Genomic DNA, 19,549 nt, shown 5'->3' with positions numbered 1-19,549 from the left:
ATTTCTAGTTAGGTTTCATTATGGTCAGAGAATACACTCTGTATTATTTAAATTCTTTTAAACTTGTCAAGGTTTATTGTATGGCCCAGGATATGGTCTCTATTAGTATTTGATCTTTGAACACTTCAAAAGAATGTGTTTTCTGCCATTGGCGGGTGCTCTATAAATGCCAATTAGATCCTGTTAGTTAATGGTGGGGTTGATTTCTCCTCTATCCTGATTTCCTGTCTAGTTGTGTATCTATCATGGAGGGAGGGCTGTTAAAGTCCACAGTTATAATTGGCTTTTTAAAATGTTTTTTTTCCCCTTCACGGAGGCACTGGGGATTGAACCCAGGACCTCGTGCATGCCAAGCATACACTTTACCACTGAGATACCCCCACCCCGGCCCCCATTCGGTTATAATTGTTGATGTGTCTTTTTCTCCTTTAGTTCTGTCAGGTTTTGCTCTCACATTTTGCAGCTCTGTTGATTAGTACATACACACTTATAAATGGCATGTTTTCTCGGAGGACTGACTCTTCCATCATTATGTGAAGGCCCTCTCTGTCTCTGGTGGTTTCCTTTGCTCAGAAGTCTATTTTATCCGGTATTAATGAAGCCTGTCTGCTTTCTTCTGATTAGTGTCTGCATAGCTTACTTTTAATCCATCCTTTTTTTTTTTTTTTTCACCCTACCTATGCTTGAAGTGAGTTTCCTACAGACAGCATATAGTTTGGTCATTTTTTTTAGCTTATCTGTTAATCGATGTACTTAAACCATTTACATCCAATATAACTGTTGATATTTTAAGGGCTAAGTGTTTGGTTTATTAAACACTTTATTTTTTGTTTTCTGCTTGTTTCATTTATTTTGTTTCCCTGTTTTCTTTTACCCATCTTCTATGGGTTAATTGAGCATTTTTTAGAATTCTGTTTTGATTTATATTGTAGAGGTTTTGAGTTTATCTTGTTGTATAGCTGATTAAATGTTTATACCAGGTGATAGAATCTACTGGTATCAGCGTTTTGCTGGTTCAAGTGAAGTGTTGAAATCACCTCCTTTGACTCTCCTTGTTTATAATACAATGGCCTTAAACATTCCTCTATATACATTTAGAAGGACATTGGGCAGTGTTACAATTTTGCTTCAACCATCAAACAACCTAGAAAACTCAAGTGGAGAAGGAATATGTATTTAACCGTATTTTTACTCTCTCTCTTTTTCTTCCTTTCAGACATCTCAAGGTTTCTCCTTTTAGAGACCTTCCTTTAGTCATTCTTTTAGGGCAGTTCTGCTGGTGAAAAATTCTCTTAGTCCTCTTTCTTCATTTTTATGACTTGATTTTAACACTTGAAAAATGTTGTGCCACTTCTTTCTGGCCTCCATGGTATCTGCGGAGAAATTCCCTGTCATTCAGATTGTTTTTCCACTGTGGATAAAGTGTCATTTCTCTCTTACCGAGTTCAAGGTTAGTTCTTTGTCTTTAATTTTTAGGAGTGTAGCTGTGAGGTATCATCCTGGTTTGGGTTTCTTTGGTTTTATCTTGTGTGGGATTCACTTACCTTCTTGAATCTACAGGTTTGTGTCTTTTGCCAGTTTGAGAAGTTCCCAGATGTTATTACATCAAATACGTTTTCAGTTTCCCTGTGCCCTTTCTCCTCTCCTTCCGAGACTCTGATGGCACAAATGTGAAATATTTTGTTATAGTCCCACTGTTGCCTGAGGTTCTGTTCTTTTTTTTTCTATTTCCTCTCTGTTGTGGGCAGTTTCTTTTGTTCTGTCCTCGAGTTCACTCATTCTTTCCTGTGCCTCCTCAATACTCATCCATTGAGTTTTTTAATTTGTTGTTGTATTTTTTCACTTCTAGAATTTCCGCTTGGTTCCTCTGATATCCTCCACTTCTTTGATGAGGCTTTTATTTTTTTCATTTCTTTCAAGTAATGCTCATTTAAGCATTTTTATGATGGATGCTTTAAAAATCTTTGACAGGTAATTCGAATACCTCTGTAATCTTAGTCCTGGTGTCTATTCATTGCCTTTTTAATTCAGGTTAAAATTTTCCTGGTTCTTGTTAGGACAAATGATTTTCTATTGAAATATGGGCATTTTGGATACTATGTTGTGGGAATGTGGTCCTTATGTAAATCTCCTTTTCAGCTGGTTTCCTCTGAGACTGCCCTGGCAGTGGGAGGAAAATGCTGCCTCCTTACTGCCAGGTGGGGGCAGACGGCCAGGTCTACTTGGGCTCCTCATTGGCTTTGGGTGGGGGTGGGAGCTCTGGCTTTCCTCAAGGTCTCCACTGAGACCACCCTGGCCGGGCGGGGCAGGAATGCCTAGATACTGCTCCCTGTGTGGCCTCCACTGACACCACAGATGCTGGCCTCATTACTGCTGGGCTACTGTTATTACAGAAGTCCTGCCTCTCCACCAGCTTCTCTGCCATCACCCTGGGGGCTTGGGGAGGGGGCGGTCAGAAGGAGGTCGGAGTGCTTCATTATAGCCTCGAATGTGTGAACGCCTAGGCCCCCCTTGAGACCCTACCGTTGCTGGAGTGGATGGAGACTGGGCCACAGTTTTTTTCTGCAGGTATTGGTCAGATTAGAGAGGTTATTATCTAAACCTTTTCCGTCTTGCTAACTACACTGCCTTTGTCCAGGTGGGGAGTCCAAAAAAGTCTGCTCCTCTTGGAGTTTCCAGGCAACTGGCTGCTTCTCCCACTGCTTTGTTACACCTTGGGTCCCAAGTGCCTACCTGGTCTGCATTTTTCACCCCACGTTTTAGATGATATATGCAGTGCCCAGGAGTTTTCATTGTCTTTAGTGAGAGGAATAGGGAAAAGCACACTCATTGCACCTTCCCTGCAGCAGAAGTGTAGATGCATTTAAGCAGGCCACTTTAACTTCTTTATAGGAAGACAGTCCTAAAGAAGAAGGAAGGGTAAGAAGCGAGTGCTTTTCCTGTACTGATAGACTCCGATACAGGTGCGAACTCACTTTACAGGTGAGGACCACGTGTACTGGCTTCCAAGGCCCCACAGGTGGGACGTGGCAGAGCTGGGATTCAAGTGGCACCCGAAGCCTTGATTCTTCATTCCCACCTCGTTTCTTGCCCATTCATCTTGTTCCAGTTGCTCATTTCCGGTGAAACCTGTGTCCTTTCAGGCCCGTCCTTGGGCAGCTGCTCCACTACAGGGCGGTGTAAGGTGGAGGTTAGAAGCACACACGCAGGGGCCACGCTGCCTGGTTCAGAATCCTGTCTAGATTAGCCAGGTGACCTCAGCCAGTTACTCAGCCTCCTCTGCCTCACATTCCTTATTTATAAAGTGAGGGGAAGTAATGCATTTGCTCCATAGACCTGTTAGAAAGTTAAATAAGTTGGTATTTGTAAAACTCCTAGAATAATGCCTGGCACTCTAAGTGCTGAATCCTTGCTGTTATTTTTTCCACGCCTTTACGCAAGTGGTCCCTTTTCCTGAAAATGTCTTTCTCCATTGTCAACTCTATGCAAAATCTTTTTTTTTTTTTTTTAATTTGCCTTGTGGCTTAGAGTGCCCCTGGCCCACTGCCACTTGTCACCGGGTATATGTGTATCCACTTTGAGCAACTGTGCTGAGCAGAAAGACTGGATTCTCACAGGTGCTTAGTAAATGATTGCAGTTATGAGCTATGAGGGAAGAGGGCTCCCTTTAATTCTCTTAAAAGCTCCAAGAGGCAAATCCATATTTGTTATTCCCACTTTACAAGTGAGGAATGTGAGGGACAGGGAGGCTGAGTAATTTTGCCCAAGGGCACATGGCTAATAATAGGTAGGGTTTTGAAGCAGGCCGTCTGGCTCCGGTGTGTGTCCCCTCACCTCTGCCTGACGCCACCTCCCCGTGAAACAGCCTGTGCAGGACAGACCAGAAAGTAGACAGGGTCACCAGGGTGGGGACTGTCAAGGAATGAGTGACTGGGGAGAGTGAAGAAGCTATTGCTAGAGTTCGAGTGAGAGATGCTGGTGGATTTGGATATATTTTGAAAGTAGAAGCAACAAGACGTGCTAATGGATTGGATGTGTGGCATGAGGCAAAGAGAGGAGCTGATGAGTTAGGTTTGGGGCCTGAGCAGCTGGGGATGTAAATGTCATTTGTTGAAAGGCAAATCCCAGGCGGAGGGCCAGGTTTGTGGAACGTGGATCAAGAGTTTTATTTGGGATATATTACACTCAGATGCCTCAAATGGAATTGCCGAGTAGGCTGCTGTGTGTACAAATCCAGTTCCAGGACGAAACACAGACTAGACTAGGGGAGCGTGGGCATCACCAGCCTGTTGGTGGTGTTAAAGCTGTGGGAATGGACAACTGTACCTGGTGGGGTTGGCAGAACAGAGGCGAGTTCCACGGGCTTGGGCTGAGCCCAGGGCCTCCTGACAGGGACTGAAATTGACTAAGGGCTGGCAGTGTGTGAAACAGCTCCTCCGGTCGATTCTGGTTTTTCAGTGAAATCAGAAGCAAGGCCATTGGCTGAGAATGCGGACAGAGTATCTGTGTGAAATTGTTGTTTCGGAAGCTGAGAGGCTGAGTTGACCAGGGACATTGAATAGAAATCACCTGAAAATGTGGAAAGCCTGAATGAGGCTTGTTGTCAGGAACGGAAGTGCAGCCAGGTAGGAGGTAATGTGTGTTTCAACCAGGAGCTGCTGTGTGCACAGGAAGAAGGTGGGTTTATGAGAGTTGAGGTTCAGGTGGGCGAGTGGGAAAGAAAGAGAGATGGCGGGAGGTTCAAGAGGTGGCTTCGTTGAATCAGCCTCCTTTCTGCTCCCACAGACCTTGGTACTGTTTTCAATGCTGGTTGAGTTTTCACTGGTGCCTCCCTATCTCTTTGCTCCCTATCTATCTCCCTGCCTACCACATTCACCTCTGTGGACCTCAGCCATCCTCCTCCTATTCCTCTCCTGCGCTCTCCTTCAGTTTCTTATCCTGAGAAACCAAGCCCACAAGCCAGCTCAGCCAGAAGAATTGGCCCCAGCACTTCAAAGGTACAGTCATACTGATCTTCTGTGTTTGACAAAGACTCCTGCCTGCATGCTAACGCCATGCTGATTTTCTTAGAATGCAGGCTCACTGAAGTCAGAGGAAGTTCTGTTCTGCAACTGGTCCACCGATCAACAAATGTGGTCCGAGGCTTACTAGTGATGGGGTCCATTGTGAGAGGTGAGGGTGGTCTCTGAGCCGTTCCCTTTGCCGTCTTCTGTAAGGAGCTTGTCGTCTGGTGGAGGAGACCGGCTGACTCAGGTGGGAAGGGTGTGGTGGACCTTGGGATGTGCCCCCTGTCTCCTTGTCTCCCTTCAGACACCTTCCCCCAGCTTTGGGGAGCACAGCTGGCAGATGGCCCTCTGCTATCAGCCCCCTTAGGAAATGCTATGGCTGAAGGTAGCCATTGAGCCAGAAGTCCGGCTCCTTTTTGAGGCAGCCTGTGTCCAGTGACTGGTCAACTCCAGGCTGTAAAGGCCCAACTCTCTCAACCCAAACTGAGCCATCTCAGAAGGGTCATTCCAGTTTCTGAGCTCCCTGGGGGGTGAGCTGAGGCCTTCAGGGCTCGACCTCTTTGTCTCCCCAGTTCTTATCCCCTTCCCGTCCTTCCTCAGATGCTGTCCCTGAGGGCATCCAACTCCCTTCACCCTCACCTCCCTCTCAGAGTCGCTACTGGGAACCCAGTTTGCATTGGTTGGTTCTGGGAGTGAGCCACGAAGGTGGACGCTGAGATGTATTGCCTTTAGGAACTGGTTTTCTTGGCAGAGCATGAAAACCACACCAGTACTCAAAAATCATCCCTTCCCTGGATTCCTTGTTTTCTGCAAAATTATAATTGCACATGGCATCTTCTGGGCCTCAAGCCCATATGCTTCCACAAGTGGAAGTCGTGCCCACACTTTCTCCTCTGCTCCCCAGTCTCCAGACCAAGGCCCTCCTTCTTGGGTAGGCATGAGGACCCGGGGGCTGTGCCTGCTCCTGTCATGCTGGCATCGTGTATTCTGGGCTGAGAGACAGGTCAGAGCTCAGGACTTCCAGAGAAACTGGAAACTATGGGGGCAGGAGTGCCAGGAAGGAGGGAGCCAAAGGCAGAGCATTAACACTTATGTGAAAACTCCCCTCCCGGTCTGGGTCCACCTCCGCTGTGGGCTTATTTCTTAAAACTGAAGGACATGGGCTGGGCCCTCACCATCTGGGCCTGGAGCTCAGGGGGACCTTTTCTGAGACATCCACAAAGATGCTCCATGGGAAAGACGCAGCCTTGGGCACTGCCACACAGAGGGCATCCCTGCCAGGCTGTTACCAGAGCAACCCGATACACCCTCTGCCTCCCACCCTGCCTCCCGTCCCAACCCAGCCCTAGAGGAGGGAGGGCAGCAGAGTGAGTGGGGAGAAGAAACGGAAGGATGAGGAGGCAAAGCCATCCTCTCCCCATTCCCCAGGGCAGTTTCCTCAGCCCAGGGAGGCCCAGGCTGCAGGGCCAGGAAAGGTTAAATGGATAAGAGATCAACGATATTTGATTGGACTGAACTCTTAAAAATACCTAAAAAAGAAGTATTAACACCGAAGTGTGACTCAGAAAGTTGTGGGTTCTGCCTGAGCAGTCATCCGTGTAGAGCAGGATGCGTCAACAGTCAGCAGTATGTGTCTGCAGGGGTAGTGGTGGGAGAGAAAAAGGTCACTTTCTGCTACTGTCCTCCTGGGTTCATTCACTCAATAAACCTATGTCCTCCATTCTAGCTTTGCCCAAATGTGCCAAAATGACCCTATTTAAAAATTCTGTACATATTTCTAAGGTTTATTCAGAACCTGAAAGAGAGGTTGGTTCACTGGCACCCTCGGTTCCCCCCGGTCTCCACCCCCAGCCAGTGAGGGTGCAGCGCCTGTGTGCTGATTGCTGTTTTCAAAGCAAGGGGGCTATTGGGAACTGAGGAGCCACCCCAACTGTGCCTGCTGCAGCGTCTCCCCCCAGAGAGGCCCCAGAGGTGGAGATACAATTAGAGTAGCCAAGACAGAAAGCTCTGAGAACTAGAATATTAATAGTAAGACTAGAATTGACATTCATCCAGGGCTGACCATTACTGCCGTCCCAGCTGTCTGTGGCCAGCATCCCCATGAAATAGTTTGAATACCATCTCTGAGAAAAGCTGGACGCCACATGCTTGTTGACGGCTCAGTGTTGGGTGCCAAAGGGACTCTTCTCACTCGAGACAATAGAAGGAAAGGATAGTCTAGTTCAGGGCTTGCAAATTTCATGTGCACATAGATCACCTGGGCTCTTGTCAAAATGCAGAGTGGGATCTAGAGTGCGGCCAGGATTATGCATTTCTAAGTAGCCCCCAGGTGATGGCAGCACTTTGGTGCATGGACCACATTGCCAGTAGCAGAGACCCAGAACAGCGGGTCTCCGCCTTGGCTGCACATTAGAATCACATGGGGAAATGTGCAAAAAAAAACCCTCAGAGATTCAGATTTCGTTGGTCTGTAGTGGGACCCTGACACTGATATTTTTAAAACTCCCCTATAATTCTATAAACTGCTAAGATTGAGAAGCACTGATAATAATAAGAATCGTAATTGTTATTTATTTCACAAAGTTATTGATTTATAGACGATAAATGTGGCTGAGGAGTTAATGCCTGCATGGACAAAGGATGATTCATTTAATTCTCTCCAGGTGAGATTAAAAACGCCAAGGAAGTATCACCCTGCCTACACCCTGGTACCTCATGCCATTGTAGGAAGTGGCTGCTGATAAAGCTGCCCTTCCACCCTCATCACATCCAGAAAGGCCCCACTGAATGGGTTGTAGTTGCTCTGAATCGTCTGTGCAGGAGGCGAGGAAGGGTACAAGTGGGTGCGTAGGCTTGAGAGACATCTACGCATCTGCGGTGGACATTCTGCACGAACACGCTGACTGAAATGCCCTTGGTACGTGAAGCATTCCTCAAGTCTCACAGTTTAAAAAGTACTGTTTTTCATTTGCCACAAGGTGTTGATGGCAATACTTTGAGAACAGACACCCTGTAAAGTTCTTCAGTGCTTTATGTATTACTTTCCCAGGACTGCTCTGACAAATTGCTGAAAACAAAACGGGCGGCTTAAAACAACAGAAATTTATTCTCTCACAGCTCTGGGGGCCAGAGTCCAAAATTAAGGTGTTGACAGGGCCGTGCTGTCTCTGAAGCCTCTGGGGGAGAGTCTGTTCCATGTCTTCCTCTTAGTTTCCGGTGGTTTCTGGCAATCCTTGGTTTTGCTTGGCTTGTAGATGCATCACTCCAATCTCGGCCTCCGTCATCACGGAATCTTCCCTGTGTCTGTCCTCTTCTTCTTCTAAGGACACCACCCTACTCAAGTATGACCTCATCGTAACTAACAACACATGCAATGGTCCTATTTCTAAATAAGATCACATTCTGGGATTTGGGGAAGATCATGAATTTGGGGGAAGATACTCTCCAATCCAGTGCACTTTTCTTACCTAAAGATGGAAAGATTCTGGAAAAAAAAACCAAAACATGGAAAGACTCCTAAGGGTATCACAGATACATATTAGAAACACCTTGTCCAAGTGCCTTGCGAAATGACCCTTAAATGAGAGTCCTCTGTCTTACACCAGAGCCCACCCTGTTCCCTTTCCAGCAACTTCTCGGGCAGTGCACTGCAATGGTAACAGAACGTGGAGCCTGGTGGACCTGAGGTTGCTTCTCCGCTTAGCTGTGTGACTTTGGTTAACTTTCTTGGGTTGCGTGATCTTTAAAATGGGGCAGTAGGGGAGATAATCAAACATCTGTGGGCACTTTCTTCTGTGTGATACACCATACAAGAGCCTTTAGAGATGTTATTGGATTCACAGAAATATCGTCCTCATGAAGCTGTGAGGATACAGTAGTTAACATATAGCCTGTACCTGATAACAGCACAGGTGATGAACGAATGAGTTCCTTTTCCATTATTCCTCACTCCAGGGGCTAGCAATTTCTCATACTTCCTAAGCAGAGCCCAGATAACCCACCCATGCATTTCTGATGGGCAACCTGGAGTGGGAGCATTGCAAGTCAGCTCTGCCAGGAACTCCACTGTGACTTGGGCAAGCCACTTAAAATGCTTTCCGTCGAGTGGTTCACACTGCTGCCTACTCAAGGATGAGCAGCATCTAAGAGCAACATGCCAGTGTGGAAAGTGGAGGCCCAGGGCCTGGCGGGTGAGAAGGTGCGTGGGCTGTGGAGCAGCCCTGTCCCGAGTCCAGTACCAAAGTGGTCCTGAGCTCACCTGCTACACCCCACCATCTGCCCCTCTGCGCACCTGCTCTAATTTTACCAGGCTGTGTTCAAAGCTCTCTGTGGATCTACCAACGGTTAATTGGCTTCTGGCCTTTAAAGAAAATGTGAAACTAACAGAAGAGCCCCTCTGTGGTTTGAGACAGTGTGTGTGTGTGTGTGTGTGTGTGTGTGTGTGTGTGTGTGTGTGTGTGTGTGTGTGTGTTGCCTTGCTGTCCTGCAGGACTTCCTGTTTCTGCAGGTTCTTTCTCCACCCTATTAGCTCTGGAAGTCACTGGGCCCTCATGCAGATCTGCCAGCCAGCATGTCACATCTTTGATTTGCTCTCTCCAGGGACCTCTCCATTGAGGGCTGGTATGTCCTCCTGGCACAGTTGACACTTCTTTTTTTATTTTTTTTAAATTGAAATATATAGTTGATTTATAATGTGTTTCAGGTGTACAGCAAAGTGACAATTATACATATGTATATAAATCTATTCATATACATATATCTAATTCTATTTCTTTTCCCTTATAGATTATTGCAAGATATTGAAAATAGTTTCCTATGCTCTACAGTATAAACTTGTTGTTTATCTATTTTGTATATAGTAGTTTGTATCTGCTAATCCCAAACTCTTCATTTATCCCTTCCCCACCTGCTTTCCCTCTTTGGTAACCATGAATGTATTTTCTATGTCTGTGAGTCTGTTTCTGTTTTGTGAATAAGTTCATTTGTATCATATTTTAGATTCCGCATATAAGTGATACCATGCGATATTTGTCTTTCTCTTTCTGACTTACTTCACTTAGTATGATCATCTCTAGGTCCATCCATGTTGCTGAAGATGGCATATTCCATTCTTTTATGGCTGAGTAGTATTCCATTGTGTATATATACCACATTTTCTTTACCCAGTCATCTGTCAATGGACATTTAGGTTGCTTCCATGTCTTGGGTATTGTAAATAGTGCTTCTATGAATATTGGGGTGCATGTATCTTTTCGAATTAGAGTTTTCTCCTGATATAACCAAGGAGTGGGATTGCTGGATCATATTGTAAATCTATTTTTAGTCTTCTGAGGAATCTCCATACTGTTTTCCATAATGGCTGCACCAAGCTGCATTCCCACCAGCAGTGGAGGAGGGCTCCCTTTTCTCCACAGCCTCTCCAGCATTTATCATTAGTGAACTTTTGAATGATGGCCATTCTCACCAGTGTGAGGTGATACCTCATTGTAGTTTTGATTTGCATTTCCCTAATAATTAACGATACTGAGCATCTTTTCATGTTGGCACAGTTGACACTTCTGATGGGTATGACCATCTTTCAGGTGTCAGGCAGTGAAGATATAGGGGATCCCACTCCCAGTTTATTGGACAAGACTTGTAACATCCCAGCTCCACAATAATAACAACCCATCACAATTTTAAGGAGCACTAAATTTTCCCAAGCACAGTCACACATATTATGTCGTAAAGTCACAGCATCCTCATGGAGGCTTTGTGCCCATTTTACAGATGAAGATCCTAATCCCTTGTCTAGATCTGCAGACAGCAGCACTGGCATTGCCTGGGGGCTGGTTAGACACTACAGAATCCCAGGCTCAGAACTGCTGAATCATGACCTGCAGTTTAAGACGATTCCCAGGTGATTCGTGTGCACATTAAAGTGTGGAAGCCCTAGACTAAAACTCAAAAAGATTCAGTGACTTTCCTAGAATTCTAGGGCAACATGGTGGCTCACCTGGGACAAGAACCCAGGCTCTGAGCCTCCCAGAAAAATGCTTTTCTTTTAATAATGTTCCACTCTCTGCTTGAAGGCATACCCATCCATTAAGTCAGCTCCCTCCTGAGCCACCTCCACATTCTCACCCTGAAGACCCAAGCAGAGCCTGCGTTTGCTCCTGAAGCCCTGGGTGGGCTCCTCTGTCCCAGTAGTGAATGCACTGAGCCTTGTAACGAGGTGGAGAAAATCGAATCAAATGTCTTCTAGGGCGGCCACTGGGTTTGTCCGGAAGAGCTACGTACATCACTTGAGGGGCATACCTGAGCAATGGGGGAGCAAAGGGAACAACCTATTGTGCAAAAGGAGGAGTTTGTGTTGGTCCTGAGAATGAGGAGGACCAAGGTAGGGAGAGAAATTGGAAGAAGAGAGAGAGGAGGAAAGAGTACCAGAATCTTGTAAGAGGTGGTACAGTAAAATTTCTAAATTCTTGGTTGGAATGGATTGCTTTTTGTATTTTGTTTGGTGGTTGGCTGGGTGTGTGTGTGTGTGTGTGTGTGTGTGTGTGTGTGTGTGTGTGTGTGTTGCGGTGAATGGGCTGTGTTTTGCACAAAGTGGAGGCTTGGAGTGACGCATTGAAGCCGAGAATTGACCGGTGCCAGAGAGGTGTGAGGCCTCAGCAGGCCCCCGGGACTGCATAGTAACAGGTAGAGGACAGCTTGTCTCTCATTTTTCTTGGAAGCCCCAGGACCTAGCCCAGTGCTCCCAAAGTATTTCTCCTATGAATGAATGAGAGCTGAAGAAGTTCATAAATATTATCCAGTCCAATTCCTTTTTGTTTCTACTTGTTATTTAATTTTTAAATCATACTATGTATTAAATATTTCAACATGAAAATGTAAATGTATATTAAAAAAAATAATGATCAGATAAACACCGATATACTCATCATCCAAGTTAAGAAACAGAACATCAAAATACCTTCTGTCTTCTGGGTGCCTCTCCCCAAATACATCCCCTTCTCGCCCCTACTCAGAGATGAGCTGGCCAGACTTTGGTATGAAGCCTTCCTGTTTTTTCCCTTGCAGTTTTACCGTATGTGTAAATGGAGTGATACTGCATGTATTATGTTGCACCTTGCTTCATGAGCTCAACATCCGCGTCGAGGAGTGCAGTGCGATGTTTTCATTTTCACTGTGGCATATTCCCTTGTACAATTATCCCAATTTGTTTAGCCATTACATTGCCAGTGGATGTTTGGTTTGTCTTGAGAACTTTGCTGATACGAACAATGCTGCAGTGACCAGTCTCACCCATGTCCATCCATGGAGTTGCTCGGTCCTAGAGGATGCCTATACTCAATTTTACTAGATAGGACAAACTCTTTCCCAGAGGTATGAACAAACTTACACTTCCACCAGTTAGTTCTACTGGAGCGTTCCCAAAGCTACAGAATCCTTGCCAACACCTAGTAACGTCAGACTGAAATGTTTGATGATCTTGGGAGTGTAAAATAGCACCCCAGTATGTTTTCAATTTTGATTTCCCTGACTGCTAAAGAGGTTAAGCACCTTTTCCTCTGTTTATCGGTCATTTGAATTTTCTTTCTTTTTTTTTTGAAAAGAGCCTATTCAGATCTTTTATCTGTTTTTTGGGGTTTTTTTTTATTGATTTATAATCATTTTACAATGTTCTGTCAAATTCCAGTGTAGAGCACAATTCTTCAGTTTCTTTTACCTGTTTTTAAAAAATGCTGTGTCTGTTTCTCACAGGTTTCAGCTTTATAATAATTACTAGTTATCAGTTATTGTGAGACCCTCTTATCTTTTTTAGCAGTTTCTTGACTGTTTATAAATTTCTAAATAAATTTTGGAATTGTTTTGTCAATCACAAAAAATACTGTGAGGATTTTTTTTTTATAATTATATGGAATCCTTAAATCAATTCAGGGGAGAACTCACATCGTTTGATATTTCATCTTCTAAAATGTGAACATGAAATTTCTCTACAGCTATTTAGAAATTCTTTTAATAAATTTTATTAATAATGTCTTCTAATAAAGTTTTTTTAATCTAATAAAGTTTTTTTCTCTATAAAGGTTCTTGTTCATTTTGTGAGATTTATGTACCAAAATTTTATATTTACAAATTCTATAATACAATAAATCTTTGTTTTTGAAGAATGATATTTTATACGTTTGTTGCTGAGACATAGAAATGCAGTGGAATCATGTGTTACCAGCTTTCCATTCAGCATCTTTATTAAACTCTCTTGCTAACTTTAATATTTTGTCTGTAGATTCTTTTGGATTTCCTTCACTTACAGATTCATTTGGGTTTTTCTCCCCCACATCCCTTCCTCTGTAAATGGTGATCTCTTGCTTTCTTCTTCGCTGACCCGTATGCCATTTATTACTTGGCTTATTATGCAGGTTAGTATCTCCAGTAGCAGGCAGAAGTCGTGATAGAGAAGGCATATTTTTTGTGTGTGTGACAACTTTATTGTGGTGTGGTTCCTGTACAGTAAACTACACATATTTCAGATGTACAATTTGATGAGTTTTGACAGATGTTCACACCTGTGAAACCACCACCACAATCCAGATAGCTAGAGAAGGCATACATTTCTTACTCCTAATTTCAGAGGGATTTGTTTTGACATTTCCTCATTGATGATGCCTCTTGATGTAGGTTTTTGTAGCTATATTTGCAAGTTAAAGAAGTCTCATCTTTAAGAATTCTTTTTCATGAAGAGATACTGATTTCTTTTTTCTCTTAAGAATGAAGTGGAACAGACGTGGAACGAAGAACATACGTGGAAAATGCCTGTATCATAAACATATGAATTTCCACAAACTGAAGCCATCGTGTGACCAGCACCCAGATCAAGAGAAAGCTTGTCGCCAGCTCCTGAGAGGCCACCTTTCCATCTTATCCCTCAATCCATGGAGGTAACCAATTTTCTGATACCATAGGTTAGTTTTACCCGTTTTTTAGTCCCTTGTATAAGTGGGGTTATAGTATGCTGTCTGTGTGTCTGAAGTGTTCTGTGCAACATTATGTTAGTGGGATTCATCTATACTCTTTTTGTGCAATTGTAGATCATCTGTTCTCATTGCTATAGTGTATTCCATGGTGTGAATGTACTGGAATCTCTTTATCCTGCTATTGATGGGCATTTAGGTAGTTCCCAGGAGTCTATTATGAACAGTGCGGCTATGGCTATTCTAATACATGTCTTTTGTGAAATATATATGTTAGATAATAGACCTAGGGGTAAACTGATAAACCATAAACTATGTGCATGTTCCACTTCAGCAGAAAACGCCACCCCATTTTCCAAAGTGGCTGCAACAGTTGACGCTCCCATCAGGAGAGTTGGAGAGTTTCACTTGCTTTATATGCATGCTGAATTTTATCAGTGTTCCTGCATCTATTGAGATGACCATGGGATCATCTGATTTTTTCCATTAATCTATTAATGTGGTGAATTATGCTTATAATTTTTCCTAATGATGAAGGACCCTTTCATTCCTGGGAAGAATCCAACTTGGTCAAGATGTACAAATTGTACATTGTTGGATTCCGTGTGCTGCTATTTTGTGTAGGATTTTACCTCTGTCTTCATTGGTGGGGTTGTACTCTAGTTTTCATTTGGCAATGACCCTAGCTTCCTGAAAGGTTATGAATGCTAAGATAAACCCTTCACAGCCTCCATCTCTAACAATCTCTGACTCCCAGATTCTCCCATACTGTTCAGAAAACTGCAGATTTGATCCTCTCTCTGTTCACTTGACAGGGACTTGGCCTAAGGATTCCCTAGGCAGAGAGTGAAGCATGGCTCTTACATTGACCACCCCACCTCCTGCCCCAGGAATCTTTAGTGCTGTGTGCATGTCTGCTAAAGCCCCCGGATCACATGAGCTCTCACACACTCACAAGGAGTGGATGGAGAGTGCGACTGTAGGGGCAGAGGAAGAAAGCCTTTGCATTCATGAACCTGAGGCCCACTCTGCCGTGTTGGCACTAGCTGTCTCTAACTCTGCCTCCACTCTGCTGCTGGGGGCTCCTCTCCTGGCCTCCCCCGGCCCCACCCTTTCTCTGGTGCTGGTGCAGGATGGAGAGCTCCCGGATCACAAGGCTCCAACTCGCCCACCCCTCCCCAGTCACTAACCACAATACTCCCACACAGGAAATTGGTAAAAATGAGAATTCATGCCTCTTGAAACAAGGTAGGACAGACATTTTTCAGTGTGGCATCTCCAAGAGAACTTTTTCCACAAAAGCTTCCAGATCAGCGCCCCTGAGAGTTTGATGGGAAATGGGATATTTACGTTGTCTCAAAGAATGTCTCACAAACAGCTTATTAATAACAAAGGGGGAAAAAAGCAACTTTACCACTGACAGACATGTTAATCAAGTGAACAAGGGTAATATCACCAACCCTGGGGCTCACTGACATCATGTCCCCTGAGAAGGACTCACCTTTTCCATGATGTGTCTGCTAAAATCACAAGGAAATATCAGAAAAATCCAAACTGAGGGACGTTCTGAGAAGTAGCTGGTCTGAGTTCTTTTAAAAATGTCAATGTCTTAAAAAAAAAAAAAAAACGGAGGCAGAGGCATAGTTACAGATCAAAGGTGAGTAAAAGGACTTGACAGCACCATCAATGTGTGATCCTGGGTTGGATCCTGAACCAGGGGCTGTAAAGGACGTGACTGAGATAGTTGGTGAGGTTATAAAATAGACGTCTTAGAGAGTAATATTGGGTCAATGTTAAATTTGACCCTGATAATGGTGCCCTTGTGACATAAGAGAATGTCCTTGTCTTTCGGACATTTACACTGAGGGGTTTAAGGATAGAGGAATATGATGCCTATAATTTTCCTCTATTGATTCAGAAAAAAAGTTGTATCTATCACATACGTAGAGTGAGAAAGAGTGTTCACACTTGGTCAATCTGGGAGAGTTCTTTGTATATTCTTGCAATTTTTCTTTTCTGGGTATTATCTCAAAATAGTAAGTTTAAAAAGTACTTCCCTGTCTAGCAAATGAAAACCCACAAATGTGAAATGATAAGGATCACTTTGGTGGTTAGAAATATAAAGTGTAGTTATTAACACATGCTTGGTGCTGGAGACCTTGAGAGGAAATTGCTTATCTTCTTAACCCTTTGAGGAAAGGATCATCACCCCATGTGTACAGATGAGAATGATGAGGTCTACAGAGGTGAAATAAAACACTCAAGGTCACCCATCAAATAAGCAGCAAGACTGGGATTTCACCGAGGTCTGTGTGACTCCAAAGCCTTCAGGTGCCACAAATTCCTGGGTATGTGACCCTGACAAAAACTGACCAGCAGAGACGGTGGCATTTATGTCCTCTTCTGAGCTGTTGGGTTAACTCATCCTGAGTTTTCTGAGACCTACCTCATGCCAGGCACTGCCTTGGACGTAGTGGGTGGAGACCAACAAAACAAAACAAAAAAAAACCAAGATGGGAGTAGAGTCTGGTGGGGAGGACAGCCCAAAGAACAGGATGGTGGATGTGGACAAGATCTACCATGAGAAGCAAGAGCTTCTGGCAGCCCAGATGTGAAGGATGTTGATTCTGCCTGCCACGATGGCTTTGAGTAGCCTTAGGTAGCTCACTCTGTGTCTGATGGGGATTGACGGAGGTAAGGGAGAGGGCCCCCGCGTCCGAGTGGACGTTATAACCTGGACTGGTACCAGTTCTGCCTCTTGGGAGCCGTGCAGGTCTTGGAGAAATTGTCTAAAATACCTGCAGAGTTGATCTGGAAACTGGATCGAGTGTAAGTGGAATGTTCATGTGGCTGGTTCAGGGTCTTTTTTAGGAGCTGTGGCTTTGTGGGGACCTAGGAGTAGATAAAAAGAAGACAGTTTGGTGGTGATTATACTGATGCTCCTGTGTCTTCTGGTCACTAAGGAAACCAGGACAGAGGTGTCCCCAAGCCTGGTTTCAAAATGGATATTCTGAACCAAGCTCAAATAATACAGGGGAGAAAAAGAGGAATAATAGATTATTTCACAAACTCTTTTTGTATGCAGGGAACAGGGATGAATAGTGTCAGGAGAGAAAAGGAGAAGCATAATTTTTTAAAACTAAATTTTACATCGCACTGCTTTTTCTTTTTTGGAGGGGAGATAATTAGATTTTTTTTTTTTAATGAAGGTACTAGGGATTGAACCCAGAACCTCATGCATGCTAAGCACACGCTCTACCACTGAGCTATACCCTCCACCTCCAAGAGAAGGATCTTAACGCTCTACCTTCAACCTTAACTTGGGAGTGTTTTCCTGGGGTAGAGATGGAAGTCCTCCTAGCATTGCCTTAAGAGTTGTTCAGATGCCCATGAGCTCTGAAGCATACTGTTGTTACCAGACACCCTGGTCTCTAGGTTTCTCCCTCAGAAGTTGGAATCAATAGATCAGACAATACCAATAGGTACAGAGGTACAAAGGTGCCCACCCTAAGTCAACACAGCCTGAGCACAGGTTTCCCCAGAGGTGGAAATGCCCACTGCCTGAGAGCTGGTACTCAGTCCTAGGACAGACCCAACCTCAGGCCACTACAGCTTAAGAGAGGAGCCCAGGATGCTCCCATAACCCCACCGGGGGCCAATATATGAGCAATGGCTGGCCCACAAAGGGTACTCACACGATGGAGAGTATCATTATTATGTGAAGTCAAAATGCACCACTTTGGCATAAGGATTATTTTGAGCTAAAGGCAGTTGAGAATCAACCAGTGCAGAAAGAGTTCTCTGCCCTTCCCTCACCTGCCAAAAGCAGGGGATAAATGTCCCAAAAGCAGGGATAAAATGTGGCCACCCCGTACCAGGAAAAGGAAAGTGACTCTTATTATCAAAGATGAGATGTTGACACCAAGATGAGTTTGCATAAACAGACCTTACTTCCATTAGTTCTCTCATATGTTTCCTTGTCACTTCCCCATGATTTATCACCCCTTGAAGCCCAATCCTCCTTTCCTTTGTTAAAATGGTATGTAAGCCCCCAAGTCTAACTGCTTCTTTGAGTTTCAGTCTTTTTCTGTGAACTCCCATGCGCCCGGACATTAGTAAAAATTATGTCTTTTCTCCTGTTAATCTGTCTTTTGTCAGTTTAATTCACAGACCCCCAATTACTGAATATAAGAGGTAGAGGAAGCTTTTTCTGCCCAGAGTATGATTAATAATGTTCATCTCAGACTCCCCGTGTACCGCTTTTTGTCACGCAGATGCCTTTTGCTCTCCAAGTCATTGGGAGAGAATTCCAGGTGTGGACTAGTAAATTAATCTACGATTTAATCAGAAAATCGCCTACAAAATGGAAACTTCTCTGCTTTGAATTTGTCACTGATTGCCATTTTCTATTCCCTAAAAACTTACTATTGAAAAAAACATGTCATTATCAAAGGCAACTTTCAAAATAAAGAGGAATAGTCTGATATCTGACTGTTTTCATTTATGCCTGTTTCATTCTGGAATGTGATCACATGCATCTGTGTCTTGGCACAGATAATCTTAGTATATATTGCCACCTTATTCTGGTTTTTTTGATCTTAGAGATTTTTCTGGGTTTCTACGTAGTTTTCACAATGATTTTTTTCCTTTCATTATTCGTCATTCTTCAGAGAGCATTACCTCCTGGGACTCCTGTGATGAACATACCGTTGGTTGCTAAGCCTCTTCAGCGGGGAATTCCTGTAATTTCACTTTTTCATCTCTTCCAATGACTAGAGGAGTGCTGGGAATATGCAAGGTCCTCAGTAAGTATTTGTAGCCTTGGGAAAAAAAAAATGTTAGTAGAAGATAAATTCTGGGAAAATAAAAGACCATGTAAAAGGCTGAGATCTAATCAGTTCTTCTTGCCTACAATGTAGCATAAGTTTCCTGACAATACAACTAAAAATACAAATATTATGCTATTAACCGCACACTTGTCTCCATGTTCAACCCTTCAAAGCAATATTGTGGTTATACCTTTGATTGTATACAGGCAATGTTCCTGACCACTCGTGCACAGGAAATAAATATTTAGCGGTAAGAAACAAAATCTGTTTATTGCAGCTTTTGGTGGCAGAGTAATTTACGTGGGGAATTAAATGATATAGATGGCCAAAATATTTTCTGATAAGCCGGCTTTATTATCAACAACATATATGCTTTTATTAAACTCAGGCTTCTGTCTACCACTTTTTGTTAAGTAAATGCTTTTGTATCCTGCAAATCATTGGTGGACTTATAGCTGGAAAATGTAGAAAATCCAAAAAGACTCCCCCAAGTTTTTATCTACAACTCTGTAATATTGTCATATGAGAATTTAAAAAATATAGCATCATGTGAACAGAACCCTGGGCTGTGCTTCAGAAGACCTGGGTTTTTTTCGGTTCTGACTCTGCCACCAACTTACGGCATGTTTTGGGGGGTGTTCTTTTACCTCTCTGGACTAAAATACTCCTGTTTATAAAGAAAGAGTTTGGGTCATTTTCTGCCCAATGCTCTGTGATGAGTATCTGTGACGGTAGGAATGTCTACCTTTACACTGAG

The 19,549-nt window shown here is 43.8% G+C and overlaps 1 protein-coding gene across 10 annotated transcripts in view; it reads left to right on the top strand.

Moving 5' to 3' along the window:
* The window catches only part of CCR8 (C-C motif chemokine receptor 8), a 98,264-nt gene that overhangs the window by 63,464 nt on the left and 15,251 nt on the right, over window positions 1-19,549 (top strand). For all 10 annotated transcript variants that reach the window (XM_074345216.1, XM_074345210.1, XM_010945862.3 and 7 more), the window contains 2 exons: window positions 13,760-13,930; window positions 18,634-18,768. The gene's annotated coding sequence lies outside the window, so the exon portion shown is untranslated. The remainder of the gene's footprint in view (window positions 1-13,759; window positions 13,931-18,633; window positions 18,769-19,549) is intronic.

The sequence above is a fragment of the Camelus bactrianus genome, chromosome 17 (assembly GCF_048773025.1).
Source record: "Camelus bactrianus isolate YW-2024 breed Bactrian camel chromosome 17, ASM4877302v1, whole genome shotgun sequence".
Classification (NCBI taxonomy): Eukaryota; Metazoa; Chordata; class Mammalia; order Artiodactyla; family Camelidae; genus Camelus; species Camelus bactrianus.
Note: the sequence above shows the minus strand (reverse complement) of the source record. Positions and strands in the feature narration are given on the sequence as shown.